Genomic DNA, 13,789 nt, shown 5'->3' with positions numbered 1-13,789 from the left:
CATAAACCAGTTTGCATATAAAATAAGCTGTGATCAACTAGTTAATAATTCCCTAAAACCACCCAATCATAGCTATGAAATTCTCTAAGTGTATTACTTAAGCATTAACAGTTTAACTTGATTGGGAAAGACCATGGGTTCTTGGGATAGTAAGTATTCAACTTATAGCAGGTCCATTTAAGACCAGATAATTAGCACCGTAACAGATTCTACTCAGGATGGATTCTTTATCCAAGGTGGAGTTGATTGCACAAGGTCAGAGAATCCAGTCATTGGTATGCTGCAATGGCACTTCAAGAACCTTTACCTGCAACCAAGTGAGATGGAAATAATAGAAAACAAAAGAGACTACGAACCAGACTTCTAGAATCTCTTGACATATCCAGTTCTTGTCATAAAGTGACCTATAGATGCCCAAGCGTAGTTGTTCTTCTATTCATCAGATCTCAAGTGTTCTTCCTGAATAGACATTCACACTCCAGAAAATTGTCCCATTCATTCATGATTTAGTAGCAAGTTAGTAGAGAATGAGAAAATATCTTCACAAGGAAGCACCTAAAGCACAACCTGGGTAATTTTCTGCAGGTAAAAAGAATGGAAACACCATCTTCATTTGGCATTCCAGCTCAGGCAAGAGGACTCCTCTGTGTAATAAGGAGTCAAACCTATGAAAATAACTACTTAAATCACAAACATAAAGGCAAAACATGTAACTTAGATACAAGGATTAGACTGACCATCAAGACCTTTGAGCTAACAATGATCAAAGACTTGTTGTTTACTAAAAGAAAAAAACAAACTACTTTCTCACTATGTCTCTATATTTTATTGTTCTATGAGTATCAGTAGCTAGCCCACGTGATGGAAGTCCGATGTGTCATTCCGCCCACACTGAGGGGCGTATTAAATTCTCTAAATTCTGTCCACATCGACTTGGTGATGATCCAATCTAATCTATATAAGTGTGAATAACCCTCCCCCTTATGAGGCCTTTTAAGGGGTGAGTGGCCTATTTCTAATACATCAAATCTTAACTATGTAACTGAAATGTTCATTACTCAAGCTATTCAACTTGACATATGAGAGATCCATGAGTTACTTGGGCTGGTATAGGGTTCTACTTATTAGCAGGTCCATTTAAAACCAGAAAACTAAACATCATTAACAGATTCTACTCAGGATGGATTCTTTGTATTTGAGGTGGAATTGACTTAAGATGAGGTCAAAGAAGAGTCATATCAGTATGCTGCAATTCAGTCACCCAAAACCACTTCCTAAAACCCCTAAAAAGGAGAAGGAAATTATATGAAAGCAAAAATATGAGAGACTACAAACCACATCCTTCGTGGAATTCTACTTGATCATACCAGTTCTTGTTAACGTTTGACCCCTATAAGATGCCCAAAGGCGTAGTTGTTCTTCTAATTCATCAGATCCTCTAAGTTCTTCCTCATTGAGACACTTTACACGTTCGAGAAATTGTCCCATTCATCTGCATAATTTAGCAACAAGGTTAGTAGAGAATGAGAAATCTGTCGTGCAAGGAAGCAAACCTAAAGCACAAACCTGGGTAAATTTTCTGCAAGTAAAAGAGAATGGAAACACCATCTTCATTTGGCACTTCTAGCTCAGGCAATGAGAAGAGAACTTCCTCCGTGTAATAAGGAGTCAAAACACTAAATAGAAAATATCTATATTAAATCACAGACAAGAAGGCAAAAACATGATAACTTAGGGATTAGGACATAGGATGATCAAAAGTATACCTAATGTGAAGCTAACAATGATTAGAGGCTTATTTAGTCAGGATAACAGCCAAAAATGATATGATTCAGTTTCACTGAGAAACACAAGGGACAGCCATGTGATAGATTTCATAGATGCACAATTCAGAGTCCAATCACATAAAAAAGGGAGATCTGATACTCTAAATAATTTACAAGTTCGAGATCAATTCATAGGACTTGTGAATTTTACTCAAACTAAACTTTAACAAAAATTGGTATTACCTAGTGACACACACCGTTACAAAACTTGACAGTATAAAACAGAAGTAACTCAAGTCACAATACAAGTGTCCTAATGGTTATGATGATGATTAGAAAGTAATAATGATCTAAGACCATTGAGTCATTGACACAAAACCTTAAATTTAAGTTAGGGTGTGTTGAACACTCAACAGATTGATTTGTGCAACACTTATAAATGTACAAAACCTGACTGGGTAAAGGACTCACGAGAAAGATAGCATATTGCGGATCTTAGGGGCTGAAGGCATGTCCATAAACAAAGAATTGGAAAAGAAGGAAATGCGCCTTCTAGCTTCTAGGTTCGAAGGTACATCCATAGCAGATTCCTTTACCGTCAGCAACAAGTACAACCTTTTGATCTGTGCAAAGGAAATATCTGAAGTGTCGAACAAGTATCGCTGTACAGAAAGATTTTAGCAGTAGTGGCAGTATCATATTGATTTCTTTTATAAGTACCTTCTCTTTCCAAGCTTCTGAGTCAGGAGTTGGAAACTTGATGGCTCCCGAAGAGGCAAATAACTGATACTGTTGATCAAGAGGGACCATTCCTTCATTTACCGATCCACCGTGAATTGAATCTAACAGGCTATTGACAGAAAACACCCAAAATAAAAGACTGTATGGAGAGCTTAAAATATTACAAATATAGACCAATTGGCACCAAAAGAAATAGTTACTTGGATATGTGATCTTCCATCATTATATCTCGGGTAACTACTTCGAGCATATCCTGGAAAAGAATGACAACTTGATCCCTATCCTCCTGCTTATTGTCTAGCTGGAAATCAACCAAATCCAGTCTAGGTTACAAACTGGTAGAACCAACAGCGACAACAGTCTATAATTTTAAAGATAACTATTAATAATATGAAGAAAAGAAAATGCAATATAAAAAGTACCAACCAAGTATTTTACTAGCCTAACAAAGAGGTCATATAGACTGGAAAGAGCACTCAGCCTGTAATCTGCCAATAGATCATCCTCGCTATATGCTTGTCAACTTCAGAAAAGATGTACTCAATGACCCTAGAAAAAACATTAAAAATATAAAGAAACTAAATAAACTATGGGCAGTGTCAGGTTGTAAGTTATTGAAAACTTACTCTTTTTCTCGCTTCCACAACTAAGGTTTTAATGATGTTTCGGAAAGACGCATAGCACTCACAGACAGCAGAATACATATAATCATCGGACTGTATCCGTTTTTTCAGTTCACTATCCTTCCCATTACTATCTTTAGCCATATCCACTGCTATAGGAATCTGTATGACAAACGTTGTCAGTAAGATAAAAACTGTAATAATTTTCAACCAATCACTGATATTGCTTTGATACCCAGACCAAATGCTTATCCTCAATAAAGTGATGTAAGAAATTGAATTGTAACCGTTAGTATTTTAGTATGTTGACAAATGTGTCTAGTAAAGACTGATATTCCTCATCACTTGATCAGTTAAATGCTGAACAACAGAAATTATCATTTCATGTTATCTTTACTATTCTATAAATTACTCATTTTCCAACATGAGGGACAGAAAATGATGATTTACTAGAGATGAGTAGAAAGGAGTTAACTTAAGGTCTCTCCATCAGATGGTAAAAGTCAAGTTCAAACAGTGAAGTGGTGCGAGACAACCTTGCTGGCAAGCAAAAATGGGGGCCACTGTATCAACTCCAAATCACGATCTGCCCAATATGGTACAAGCAGCAGATCCATTTCCCTACAATGGAAGCAAGTTGTGTGATCAAACAAAGAGCTATACTCGGAACAGAATAACATGATAAAAAAAGTATATAAACCAATGTATTATTTATCAACAATCAGACAGAAGATGACACCTATTATTTATAAGATCTTCCTCTCTGAAACTTGTTATTATTTTGTTCCACAACTGAGCAAATCTTGCAGCTTCTTTTTCTTTACTGGATGGGATCTGGTATAATGACATTCACATGGTAGTCCAAATCAATATCAGTAAAGTGGAGTAACACATCCACATTTAGCCACTAAAGAAATACAATACCACTTCAAACTTGCGTGAGAATGTAGCCTTCAGTCCTTTCTTTTTCACAATCTCACTTTTCTCCTCTGGGATTAAGCATGCATTAAAAGCACCGGCAACGATTGGAACGTGATCTAAGCATTCCCAGTGTCCGAATCTGATAAAACAGAAGGGGACAAATTAAACCCAAAAGAGAACTATCATTATCTTTTCAAACATAAAATTCATGTTAAAAACTTTTTCTGAGAATGGCATCAGTTTCTCAGCATCATGTACAAGTCAAATGCAAATCTAGTAAAAATACTTCATTATTAGTAAACCCAATAGCTAAAAAGCTGAATGTTTGCATCACTAAAGTGTTAATATAATGATGTGTGCTTATCTTCAGCTTATTGAGCGCATATATCTAAATATAGGCAAAAAGGTCTAGAAAAGTGTTTGCTCATGGCAAATCTCAATTTCTTCAGAGCAGGAAATGATCTTCCTACCAGGGGTGGGAATCATCTATGCATGTTTTCCATAAAAGATGCCCTGATTCAGAATTCTTGAATGTGTTTTACATAATAAAATAATCTTTTAAGTTGTGTGAATACTGCTCAAAATTATTAGTAAAAAGATACTTTAGTTATCAGCATTTCTATCAGAAGATTAACAAAAGGAATTCAACTGACCTCCCAAGACGACGGAATGCACCATATATGCCCCCAAACAGTGTGGAGAATATAGCATACCAGATCTGTGCATCCATGAAATATACCTAAAAGAAAAATCCACAAATTACAACAGAAGAGTAAACGATTTTCAGTTTCCAACCCCTCCCCCAAACAATAAGGAAAGCATCAAAAGTGGAAGCATTAAGTATTATGCATCATCCTATACAAGGATAACTGGAGCCCAGATTGCAATCACGACCCAATATTCTTCTTAGCTGCAGGAACAACAAGGTTAAGAGAACAACAAATAACGTCAGATGACTCAAAATATTTTTCACACATAAAAAAGAATAAGAAGTGGCAGTTGTCTTTTTCTCTTAGAGTTCACCAGATTATAGGCATTGACTACCTTGAGGAAAGAACTCATGCCACTGGTAAGCTGAAACATGAGCACTCATGATTGTTCTTGTAGGACCAACTAGAGGCTTTATCTGCATCAGTAAGATTCAGGCAGTTTAATCAGAATGCATTATAAGGAGAGCTAACTGATAAAATTGATAATATATGTATAAAGGAAACTCTGGAAAACTTAGCCCCTTAAGTTAACTATGCTAAAATGGGTGAGATAATACGTTTTCAATGTCCTAAAGGTGAACATCCCATTTTCTCAGTAACATGTGATTAAAACCTAACCACAAACGCTTACTTCTCTAAATGAACATAAAATTCCAAATAATCTTGGAGAACAAATCACAATAAAGCTGACCCCACAAGGAGCAGCAATGTAAGTTTTGATGAAAATGACACATGCTTAAAGGCTAAGCCATAACACAAACATACTACAGCTTATAAAAAGTGAAAGCAAAATCAATAGTCACATGTATTTCAAAATTAGCAAGGACTGCACAAATAAAATATGGCAAATAGGCACCTCGATATAGAAACTGAAAGCTAACTTTGTAATGGTGAGGAGCACCCAGAATAATGTATACCTGAGAATGGAAAATGATATAATTTATTACATAAGATCATGCTATAGATTACAAAAAAGATCTCATCCTTAATGCTTACTTGAAAGAGAAAAGGTACTTTCATGCATTCCCCTGCCAACATAGAGCCGTGGCTGAAGCACACAAACATAGAAACACAAGTTACTACCCAATTTTTTCAATGAACAATACCATGAGAATATAATGTAACACAAAGCACACCTGGACCACCACATCATTAGCATTACTATCCTATAATTTGACCTCTCAAGGAACCGACGAACGAAGGGAAAAAGGAAAAGAAAGGCAGCAAGCAAATTTGGTGATAGGTAGATTGCAACAGCCAAGCAAACAATGAAGGGGCCCTTGAGCTATTCCCAATCCAACTTTTGATAGTTTGAGCAACCCAGGAGCATTCTTCCATGTATAAGCTAGGTAACAGGCAAGATAACCACCCATGCAGCAGCAGACACAACCTTTAGAATGTATCTTAACTTGACATGGAAGGACATGCTCTGCCTAGCTTTCCAGCTCAGAATTACATCAAGAATGGCTGCAACAGTTATGCAGTTAGATATCATGAGGAAGAGGCAAATGGAAGTTTTATTTCAGTGGGATCAGCTGAAGCGTGGAATTATTAGAAACCAATAACAAAATAATAGATGAAGAGCATATCTTGGTCACAATAGTATGTATTCCAATAGTGTATTTCATCACTGAAATACTACCAAGGAATGTCACCATGCATATGTGCAACAGTGCAAATACTAAGAACAAACAGGTTAATCCTTTTATTGACATCCGAAAGCCAAAGTAAAAGGACCAGAAAAATACAAAGAAATATATATTTGTCCACTGATATGATATATATAACAGAGGAGCAGTATCCTGTAATACTAGCATATAATCAGTCATTCAGCCAAAGTGTCATGAATATTTTAAAAGTTACAAACAAATACTGTGAAAATGACTTCAATTACAAAGAAGTCAATATACCTTGTCCAAGTTTCAATATTGCAGCTGTTATAAAGATGCTCAGTACTTTCTTGAAAACATCATCTTCAAAAATTGCACTAGGTTGTCCTGAGCCATTCCAAGCAATAATGATCATAGCCTTGATCAATAGCAGATTTGAATGTCAGATCTAAAGAATAGTACGGACAATCGCAACAAAAGTCTAAAAAGACCACAAAGAACACACCTGTAAGCTCAATATGAAGAAGCTCCACATTCTGTCAAAGCTTCTAAAGATATGACAGTACGAACGAGCCTCAACAAAATTAACTTTCCCGACCCACCTCTCTCTAGTAGGTTTCGATTCCTGAATTTATAGAAAATCACATTAAAAAATGCTAGAAAGGACAATCAATATGAAGATGTTCTTTGAAAATAATCAAATATGTAAGTTACTCAATTAGTCATATGATAACACACTTTGACTCCAGATATAGCTCTCATTTAAAGAAATGGGAAACAGAGTTGATGTAAGCTTCGAACATTTTTCTGTATCTTGCTACAGAGTGTGATAGATAAAAGTTCATTGAGCAACAGTTATGAATTTAGAATGTTGTGCATAACTGAAAGGGGACGGATTTTCAAATAACAGGTACACGAGCTAGCGCAATTTAGAATAATAGATAGAGTCCGATAAGTCAAGTTATAAATTTTAGAATGATGTGAGTACCTGGAAAGACAGGGTATTTTCAAAGAAATGAAGCCATTACTTTGACCTCTTAAGACCAAGTTATTCCATATTGCTCATGCGAGAACTAAGGAACATGTTAAGGATAAAAGTACTTATTCTATGCTTACTCCATTTTTTCGCTTTGGAATCGATCCACTGGCTTGCAGAAAAAATCGAATCTGCACGCATGGGCCAACCCAACCGAAAGCAATCTACAGACCTATATATTTTGGAAAAAATTACTACTATTTGAAGTGGTAAGCTTAAGGGTAAATATCACTTTAAACCCCAAACATTTTTCGCAGTAGTATAGCCTAAACTATCCGGAAATGAACATGATTTTGTATGTGCCCATGTCCACTTTCAAATCCAAAAAGTTGATGTGGCTCACTGGATTGATTACCAGTGTATTTAACAAAAAAAAGATCAAATCTGATCTGCCAGTTTGACTTATGTACAAGGTGTAATCGCCAGAAGTGAGCTGTTATAAAAAGTTCCAACTTTGACAGTCCAGTTCTAACAGCTTATGACTTCTAAATAGATCTATTCTGATGTCATTTTTGCACAAGTTTTTTTATAAAATAAATTACCACTGAAATATGGCAAACCACGTGAACTTTCCGGAGCCAAAAATAAACGGGGCACAATTGATGCAAATCGATAGTTCATGGTTAAAGAGAACATGTTTATGGTTCAGGATATGGTTGATAATGAAATAATTTGGGATATGAAGTGATATTTACCCAAACTTGCCGTGTAACATTTTTTATCGAACTAGGAGATGTCATATTACCAAAAGTATTCATTTAAATCATCATAATTTCTCCACTGGGAGTGCTTGGATTTCCTTTCTTGCTTCTTGAAGCTTCCTGAAAATAGAAAAGATTAAATTAAAGAAAATCCGAGCAAAACATCAGAAATAAATGGAAGATATCCATAGCAGTAGTATACCTGAACAATCACTTCATAAATTGGGGTGACAACTTTTTTCAGAAAGGCCTCTTCTTCTCCTCCATAAGCAGGCTTCACATTCTCACCGGTCATCGGACTTACATTACCAGCAAGCATACCATAAAGTTCAAAAGCCATCTACAAAGTTAAAATTCCAAAATGATTACTAGAGTATTATGTGAGAGAATAATTATTCTCTCAAACACAAGAACACAAGGCAATATGGCAATTTAAAGCTAACGAATTATTCATTGATTAATTAAATTAAATACAAAATATATATAATATAGCAACACCCCTAGGCATGAATCAGATTGGCATCTATCTTATATAAGACCAGAAAAGCGTAAAGAATTGCTGTTGCACTCTTGTAGAGGTTCCTACTGCAGATAGATAAGCCAACTCTAATTAAACAATTTCATTACGTGTCCATTTGAAGAATTCATCCAAGGAACAAATAGCAGGACAGTGTTCATGAGTAATGCTAATTTTAGAATCACTTTGTATAAAAGCTAAAGAAACTCCAATCAGTTCCATTGGCATAAACGAGAACACATAGGACTCTGACATCATGAATGAATATTAGGTAATGATCACGTTCATCCCAAGATTTGGAGACAAGGATAAACGTCTATGCTTAGTGCCACAGCCATCTACTTAAGAATCAAAATTCACTTGTTCATATAAAAACTGCATGGTCCTACATCTTATAAGTAGGATGGAATTTCCGAAATGCCCCCAACTAACAATGAAAAGATACCCAAGGAATGGTAAAATTGAGGCCAACTCATTCATCGATTAACTAATTGAAGTAAATATCCAAAAGCATACATGATGATAGATGTAGCACAGGCACTCTGGCATGAATCTCAAATTGGCAGCTTCTCCCCATATAAGAAGATATAGTCCCATATACAACAATTTGCGCTGTTGCACTTCTTGTTGTATAGTAGGTAGCCTGCAATTGATAAAACCAAGACTACTCAGAGAAAAAATAATTATAAGATTGAGATATATCATGGTAGATTGAAAATTTTCCCTATAGTGAAACCAATACTAGTTTTAAACATCCACTGGTAAAGAAACGCAATATAAGCTCCACTGGCATAAATGAGAACACATAACATATGATTGAACATTGGAGAAAGTGAGGCAGGATATTTTATCAGAATGACAGTTCTCACTGAGAAACTTACCACAGGCTACTTTTGCGATCTAAATACTTGCACCATTTCTTGTAATTCTTGAAAAGCTTCTTCATCACTTCATCTAGAGCACGCTCATCCAACTAAAACCACAAACTAGTGTAAGAGCTACTAGAGCAAAAGACAATGATATAGGACTAACTCATGTTGCCATCACCAATCAAGCTCAAGCGACACCTTTATCCTTAAGTACCAAATAATGTTTGTAGGGTGAAACCTAATTTTTCAGTATCTTGAAAGTTGACACATTTGAGAAATTGATTGGGGCAAAAGAAAAAAGAAAAAAAAAAAAAAAAACAGATCTTTTAACACCCTCCACTCATTTATGGTAGATGCATGAATCATTGGGTGATCAATTATGCAATTGACACGCTCGTAGTGGATAACTTGTGTACATGGGAACTGGTTTGTAGTAAATTATTTAATAGTTTATTTCATTTTTCATTATCAGAATGACTGAAGACAGTTCCACTGAAACTTACCACAGGCTACTTTTGATCTAAAACTTGACCATTTCTTGTAGTTCTTAAAAAGCTTTTCATCACTTCATCTAAAGCTAGTTTAAGTAAAAGATTTAAATTGTAGGATACTAGAGCAGAAGAAATGATATTCCTCCATTCCATTATTTATGGCGTTCTGTGTGAATCACCTTAACTCACAGCAATATTCAAGGAAAAATTCAAGTGATAGCCACATTGTCACTTTTCAAAAGAAAATGCATTAGCTAAAGTACTTTAGTGAGCTAGCCAGTAATGCCAAATCCAGTAACATGTTTTTCACAAAGTTTCATTTGATAACCTCTTGTTACTATGGGCTTTAGCTTTTCAAAACCATAGCTTTTCATTTGATAATCCTGGTCAAAGATATGGCATCCAAGGGATCAAGGATAAAAAGAATCAGGAAATAACTCTAAATCATATGTTTAAGTTAGGATAGAGGCCAAACCTTAGGTTGTTGATCAGGCTTTGGAAACTGCGTATGTGTACGCTTTGCAAGTAGTAAAATCAAATGCTCCCTTTGATTTGCGACATTATCTTTCTGCAAATCAACAGTCAATAGTAATGCAAATATATTGGGCATCCAAGCTATTAGAATCTCAACCTTCATGATTTAATATAAGTATAACTATCTAGAGAAAAATCAAATTTATCATTTGTAGTGGAATATATATCAACATAATTATATACTATGATTTACTTGGATTTAATATTTTTATGATTATAGTATCCTAATTGCATTGTAGGACTTTATTTAGTCATGGAATGATTTTCCTGTTAAATCCATCATATTTACTTTATTTAGATATAATATACTAGAATAATACAATAATGAGATATCACCTGAAAACCAAACATTGCTTGAAGCCAGTCAAGGACATCTTCATCCTTTTTCTTTTTGTAATCTTAGGCCAAAGAAGACCTCTGGTATTTGAAGTGCATGTACGGCAGCTTGAATCTGAATAGTGTAATTGTTAAAAATCATTAAAAATCAGACTGGAAACTAATGGGAACTAGCCTATTTCAAAGTTGACCTCTGGATATTTCATGATAGCCTGATTCGCACTGTCAGGATCAAGAGGTAGAATATTGTAAGGGACATATATTTCTGTCTTCTCTGCAACTTTATCATGAGTCTCCAATATCTGTGCAATAGAAAATCAAACAATTAATTGCTTATGCTACAGGAGAGCATGATTCATATATTACTGTCCATTTTTTCAAAACCAATATATATTCTGCCTATGGTTGTTAAGAAAAGGAAAAATCTGAGAAAACGGAAACAAATGGAATCAAAGAAAATGAATAGCAGTATAGACCTCACGATCAACTTCCACAGATTGTGTCTGGTTTACTGCTTTCAAAACCTCAAAGAGAACATTGGCTGTTTGGTATGCTTTTGTAAGCTGTGCACTGTGCATTGTCAAAGTAAAGAACAAAGATCAGTGATCATTAACAAATTTACTGATGAATCTTATATTCGCAATGCATCCTCCAAGAGGGAAACAGGATCGGTGATCAATAAAACTTACCGATCAGCTTTGTCAGCAGCATTTTGCAAAGCTTGGATATACTTTTTGTAGTAATGCTGATAAAAACTTTGCATTTCACGTGCATCACTTTTTTTAACTCGTCCTATCAATGTTGGATCGTTTTCCTGCATGTACAAGCAGCATCAATTCAATAGTATAGAGACATGTTAAATGTGAACCAAAATTGAAAACAATCAAAATATCAATATTTTATCAACATAAACAATATAATGAACAGAGTACAGCAAACTCTCATAAAAATCTGAAGATGCTTTGTCAAAACTGTCCATTAATCATGAACTAGTTGCAAGGTGACAACCATCACGATTAACATACACCAACAAGAGGTGAAACTTATTTTAAAGTGTATTTCATTTACTATGTTACTTGGGCTGGTTTTCATTGGAAAAAGTTCCATGCACAAGCAAGCATTGCCATACATCGTGAAAAGGTCTCATGCTTACCCTTTCGAGACGTTGTAGAAGAGCAGTTTTGAATTGCCGAACACCTCGTCCGCTTGAAGTAGGATCCAACCTGTGAGCCTTTTCAAAAGCATAAAACCTACCTGCATTGTTCAACCATTGGTTATGGGGAAAGCAACAAACGGAAAATCAAGTAAATAAGCAATAGACACAAGAATGGGTTTCATAAAATTCTCCAGAGATACTTGCACTAAATTTATTAACTCATTAAACCTTGATAGAAAAGTATAAATAATAAAGATGTATTATACATATAGGTATATACACCGGCAGAGAAAGAGATCATAAGTATTGAGATTGCCCTTCTGAGGCTCAAATGTTTAATAAAAAAACATCTCTTAGTAGTGGGTACTTTGAGAATGACTTAGCAATTGGAAAGAAAAAAAAAAAAAAAATTCACTTCCACGAGGGTTTACTATATATATAAAAAACAAGTTTTGACGAAAGTGATGTTCTTCAACACATGGTTAATGAAATCCCCGCTTTTTTCTTTTCGGTAGCTACAGAAAACTACACAGCTAGGATTTGTTCACACTCTCCGGATCACCAACATATCGAAAGAAATCTCCATGAGAACGTCAAGCAGCCACAATATATCAAACATCAAAACCTCATTTCTCAAAGCACCAGTCCTAACCTAATCACTGTAAATAACAGAAACCGCACTTTGCATCTCTATTCTCATACAACATAATGAAAACACGACCACATTACACAATTACAGATATAAACATTGCGTTGCTAGGCTTACAGAGGTAGGCGACACGCGGGTTGCTAGGCTCCACTTCATTGGCAACTCGAAGAATGGGAGCAATTTCAACCAGAGACGACGGCACTACTTCACTGTCAAACACAGACTCCCCGAGATTCCCCACCGTCTGAGTGCGCGAATGCCGCTGCAGCTGTGGATTCTGCTGCAGCGACCCTCCCCTGGCTGACATTTTCACTCTGTATCCTCCTCCTCCTCCTCAAGCAAATATCCGAACAACCATATACTCCTGAAAAAAGTAAAAAAACAAAATTAAAACACATCTTACCATAGAATCTTCAAACTCAACGAAAATCAATAATAATGCGGAATATCTAACCAAAACCACGAGACCTGTTTCACTCAAAAAGCAGAAACCAGAAAATAAATGCATGTCCAACTCAGTGACTATTTCTGAGCATAAATTTAAATTAGCATTATATCTCTAAATATCCGCCTAACAACAAAAATTCAAAAATTAAAAAAAAAATGCAGGAATGAGAATGTCAGAGAATCGCAAATAGTTTTTAAAAATATTGATTATTTTTTACGGAACAACAACATACCAACCCCTGCGTGTTACGCAACAAATAAACAATGCATATGAAGCAGCGACATTGATTGCAAGTTCAGAAAACGAAAGTAAAATTATAATACTCCTATTTTCTAGAAACACGTAGAATTTTATTTTTTCGAATTGTTTTTTTTTTTTGAATTGATTTTGGCTTGGAGTTTCTTACTATGTGGAGTTGCAGAGGGGCTGAGAAAAGCAAAATGAGGGAGAGAGATTGGAATGCAGAACCCTATGAGAGAGGAAAAGGAAGCGTGAGGGGCGGTGGTGCTGTGCTTTTAAGCTACTAGTGAGTGAGAAAGGGAAAGAAGAGAGAGAGAGAGAGGGAATATGCAGGCTTGCAGAAAGTGAATTGAAATTTTTGGGCTTGTGCGTGTGTGTGTGACTGTGTGAGAGAGAGAGAACAAATTTGGCGAATTCATTAAGTTTTTTATAAATTGATAT

At 35.5% G+C, this 13,789-nt stretch overlaps 1 pseudogene; it reads right to left on the bottom strand.

Annotated features, from left to right (window-relative positions):
- Nucleotides 1–998: 998 nt before the first annotated feature.
- On the bottom strand, nt 999–12,967 carry LOC125212358 (annotated as a pseudogene).
- Between the last annotated feature and the right edge of the window lie 822 nt (nt 12,968–13,789).

Source organism: Salvia hispanica, chromosome 3 (genome assembly GCF_023119035.1).
Source record: "Salvia hispanica cultivar TCC Black 2014 chromosome 3, UniMelb_Shisp_WGS_1.0, whole genome shotgun sequence".
Classification (NCBI taxonomy): Eukaryota; Viridiplantae; Streptophyta; class Magnoliopsida; order Lamiales; family Lamiaceae; genus Salvia; species Salvia hispanica.
The sequence above is the reverse complement of the archived record's forward strand: the minus strand, read 5'-3'. Positions and strand labels throughout refer to the sequence as shown.